The 5,000-nt window shown below is 45.0% G+C and overlaps 1 non-coding gene across 1 annotated transcript; it reads right to left on the bottom strand.

The window, feature by feature from the left end:
- Positions 1 to 1,622: 1,622 nt before the first annotated feature.
- Trnak-cuu (transfer RNA lysine (anticodon CUU)) lies at positions 1,623 to 1,695 on the bottom strand. Its single transcript has one exon. It is a non-coding gene; the product is annotated as a tRNA-Lys (tRNA).
- Between the last annotated feature and the right edge of the window lie 3,305 nt (positions 1,696 to 5,000).

Below are 5,000 nucleotides of genomic sequence, written 5' to 3'. Positions count from 1 at the left end.
GGAGAAAAATCGAAAGAAAAAAAAATCTTCACTTAAAAACAACAACAACAACAACAAAACAACAACCCAGCATCAATATTATCAATCATAGATACACGAATAATAAATTGACATTTACAACATAACATAGCTAACCCCAGCAAAGAAGGATAATGTGAGAGAGAGAGAGAGAGAGAGAGAGAGAGAGAGAGAGAGAGAGAGAGAGAGAGAGGGGGGGGTAGGGAGAGAAAAGGAGAGAGAGAGGGAGACAGATATAGAAACACACACACACACACACACACACACACACACACACACACATCGAATGACAGACAGACAGACAGTCAGAGAGATGGAGACAGATATAGAAACACACACACACACACACACACACACACACACACACACACACGTATCATCCGTTAATATAGACCTGGTTGGTGTCACCTGTGGTGATTCCTTCAGTGCCGTGGTTATTTTCTGAAGTGTCACTCTGCAGATGAGTGTATCGCTTGCTTGGTGGCTCACTGCACACCCACAAACACCTGCGTGCATGCCTGCACACATACACATACATACATAAACACCCGCACGTACACACACACACACACACACACACACACACGATGTACGCACACACACACACACACACAAACACACTCACACATACACACGACGTACACACACACACACACACACACACACAACGTACGCACACACACACACACACACACACACGCTCGCACAGACACACGAATGTATGCGTCTCTCTGAGTCTTTATCTCTCTGTTTTTCACGTGTGCGTGCGTCCATGTATGCATGCATGCATGTGTGTGTGTGTGTGTGTGTGTGTGTGTGTGTGTGTGTGTGTGTGTGTGTGAGTGTGTTTGTGTGTGTGTGTGTGTGTGTGTGTGTGTGTGTGTGTGTGTGTGTGTACCGACAAGCCATCCATCTATCACACGAAAGGAAAGTTCGTATGTTTAGCTCCACCGACAATCACGGGACAGGATGTCGTGGATTTATTCCTGTAACAGTGTGAGAGTTTGGTTGTTCTAAAGAAGGAAGCTGTGTTCTTCCATTAACTTCCACATGGCAGGTCCCGAGATGAATTCATTGACTGGTACGACACAGGGCAGCAGGACCAGTCCGGAGACACAGTGAGACGAGAAGAATTTCATCACTAACTAACATTGCAAGCAACAGCAAAGAGGTTCGAATATTCTCCTCAAACTTTCAGTCACACCGAGATGAAACAAGGTATTAACTAGCTAAACACAGACACAGGCAGTGTTTGAATTTCTAGCAACACATTTATTTGCAGCTACATTATTCTTGGCTTCATGCTAAGTTATCATCATGCTAAAATACTCTATGTCCTAACAAGAACATGGTGGAGGTCACACATACCTGCAAACGTATTGCAGGTGGCTAGCGCAGGCTCGGAAGAGCTGAAGAGCTGATCAGGAAAGAGAGAGCGATCTGGTTGTGAGGGCGTTGGTGTGTGACAGTAAACTTGTCAGCTAAGTTTCAGTTTCAGTTTCAGTAGCTCAAGGAGGCGTCACTGCGTTCGGACAAATCCATATACGCTACACCACATCTGCCAAGCAGATGCCTGACCAGCAGCGTAACCCAACAAAAAAAGTCGCCCAATGTGGGGCTCGAACCCACGACCCTGGGATTAAGAGTCCCATGCTCTACCGACTGAACTAACCGGGCAGCTTGTCAGCTAAGCATCTGTGTAAACTTTCCCATCTTCGGGGGATCTCCGAACAGTGTAGCAGAACTTGCCTTTGTGATTCTTTGGTCAGCAGACCATGGAGTGAGGACCCTGCTGTAGTTTGCTTGACCTCTGGGTTTGACCTGTTTGTGTCCTGGGACGTATACCGCCCGGCATTTACAGTATGGCATTTATTGGTCAGTTGTGGTATACCAGGATGCGTCTTGCCAAACCCAGCCTATCAAATTTGAGTAATTAAAACAGGTTTGACGTTACTAAGGGTGTACACCTTAAAATACCTATTTTGCCTCCTGTGATACATCCATGGACTGTGGCACTTCGAGCCAACCCCAGCCACAGACAAGTTATATGAGAGCAGGGGGAAATATTGCATTCACATTATTTTCATTGGGCCTGTAACATTTATCAAGTTTCTAGCAAAGTAACCAGGTTGAATTGAAACAGCAGCACACACAAATCAAATCGAGTTTTTAAAAAGATGGAGCCTGAGAAAATAAGGAATGTTTAAAAAACAAAAAAAAAAACCCAAAAAAAACCGACTCCACTTCACTGTCACATTTTCTACAAGTTTGGAAATAGCTTATAAAAGCTGAAGCTCAAATTGAAGTCTTCACCTCCGTAACTGACGTCAGCACCATACGTCAATAATGATTTCACGACGTGGAAGCTGCCCAGACGTAAGTTATTGACGTGGCCAAGACGTGTCAATTGTTAGTGCACGAACTGTGGAGAGCTGCCCTAAGTTGTCTGGCTGACTGTACCACCGTGTGTCAATTGTTACAGCACGATCTGGGAACATGACGCACATAGCTGCGTAGTAATCATCAATTTGAAATTGAAATAAGTTTTTTTTCTCTCTCCTTTTTATCAGTTTGTTAGTTGAAGGACCACTCAGTATGTCTGTTTGAAAAACAAACAAACAAACAAACACAAAAAACAAACAAACAAACAAAAAACACCCACGTACATCACGATTTCGCAAACACACGGGACTGCTAACAAAAGAAAAACAACACACACACACACACACACACACACACACACACACATACACACACACACACACACTCACACACACACGTGAAGAGCACTTAGAAAAAGCGATAAATGTGTGTGTGTGTGTGTGTGTGTGTGTGTGTGTGTGTGTGTGTGTGTGTGTGTGCATAAGGATGTGTGAGCGAGCGTGCGTTATCTCTGTGTGCGATCGCTTGATACTGACTATTGTGTCCATGGTAAAATTTCGTAGTAAGATCCTTTGTAATATACATGTGCGCGTGTGCGCGCGTCTGTGTGTATGCTTGCGCGTTTGTGTGTGTGTGTGTGTGTGTGTGTGTGTGTGTGTGTGTGTGAGCGCGCGTCAGTTTGTATCGCACGACGTGGAGGCAGTACCGACCTCTTCATTAAGTGTCAGTCAGTTTGTATCGCACGACGTGGAGGCAGTACTGACCTCTTCATTAAGTGTCAGTCAGTTTGTATCGCACAACGTGGAGGCAGTACTGACCTCTTCATTAAGTGTCAGTCAGTTTGTATCGCACGACGTGGAGACAGTACTGACCTCTTCATTAAGTGTCAGTCAGTTTGTATCGCTCAACGTGGAGGCAGTACTGACCTCTTCATTAAGTGTCAGTCAGTTTGTATCGCACGACGTGGAGGCAGTACTGACCTCTTCATTAAGTGTCAGTCAGTTTGTATCGCACGACGTGGAGGCAGTACTGACCTCTTCATAAAGTGTCAGTCAGTTTGTATCGCACGACGTGGAGGCAGTACTGACCTCTTCATTAAGTGTCAGTCAGTTTGTATCGCTCGACGTGGAGACAGTACTGACCTCTTCATTAAGTGTCAGTCAGTTTGTATCGCACGACGTGGAGGACAGTACCGACCTCTTCATTAAGTGTCAGTCAGTTTGTATCGCACGACGTGGAGACAGTACTGACCTCTTCATTAAGTGTCAGTCAGTTTGTATCGCACGACGTGGAGACAGTACTGACCTCTTCATTAAGTGTCAGTCAGTTTGTATCGCACGACGTGGAGGCAGTACTGACCTCTTCATTAAGTGTCAGTCAGTTTGTATCGCACGACGTGGAGGCAGTACCGACCTCTTCATTAAGTGTCAGTCAGTTTGTATCGCACGACGTGGAGGCAGTACTGACCTCTTCATTAAGTGTCAGTCAGTTTGTATCGCACGACGTGCAGGCAGTACTGACCTCTTCATAAAGTGTCAGTCAGTTTGTATCGCACGACGTGGAGGCAGTACTGACCTCTTCATTAAGTGTCAGTCAGTTTGTATCGCACGACGTGGAGGCAGTACTGACCTCTTCATTAAGTGTCAGTCAGTTTGTATCGCACGACGTGGAGGACAGTACCTGAACTCTCATGAAAGTGGTCAGTTCAGTTTGTATCGGCACGGACGTGGAGGACAGTAGCTGACCTCTTCTATTGTGTCAGTCAGTGTTGTATCGCACGACGGTGGAGGCAGTACTGACCTCTCATTTAAGTGTCAGTCAGTTGTGTATCGCACGACGTGGGAGGCAGTACCGGACCTCTTCATTAAGTGGTCAGTCTCAGTTTGTAACGCTCATCTTTCATTAATGCATTTGGTCATTTGTGGTATACCAGGAGCGTCTTGCAACCCTATCAATATGAGTAGTCAGTTTGATCGTTTACAAGGGAGTACACTTAACTACCTATTTGCTCCTGTGTCATCATGCTTTGGCATTGGGCCAACAGAGACATTTAAACTGACCATATTGCATTAATATTTCATTTGTATAGCACACGCTGAGCAAAGTAACCAGTTAATATGACAGCAGTCACACACAATCATCGACTTAAAAGTGGAACTGAGTAATGACCTCATAATAACCGTCCATTCACTGTCACTTTTCCACAGTTTGGAAATAGTATACTGACCTCATTCATTGAAGTCGTCACTCCGTTGATCAGCACATCGTGAAGACACATGTGAACTGCCACTAATTATTGACGTGCAGTCATATTGTATGCTCAACGTGGAGACAGTGCCTGACTTTCTTGATGTCACCGTTGTATTACAGCACGACGGGAAGCGCCATAGCGCCGTATTCATCAATTTAATTGAAATAGTTTTTGTATCGTCTCAACGTGGTTTATCAGTACTGTTATTAAGGACCAGTCAGTTTGTATCGCACGAACCCCAGGAGACATACAACCAACATAATAAACGTGTACATCAGTTTCGTAACGCACGACTGAGACATAACACCCACAGTGAAAGTGAAAAGGTAGTGTTTGTAGTTGTGACGTG

Source organism: Babylonia areolata, chromosome 1 (genome assembly GCF_041734735.1).
Source record: "Babylonia areolata isolate BAREFJ2019XMU chromosome 1, ASM4173473v1, whole genome shotgun sequence".
Lineage (NCBI taxonomy): Eukaryota > Metazoa > Mollusca > Gastropoda > Neogastropoda > Buccinidae > Babylonia > Babylonia areolata.
Note: the sequence above shows the minus strand (reverse complement) of the source record. Positions and strands in the feature narration are given on the sequence as shown.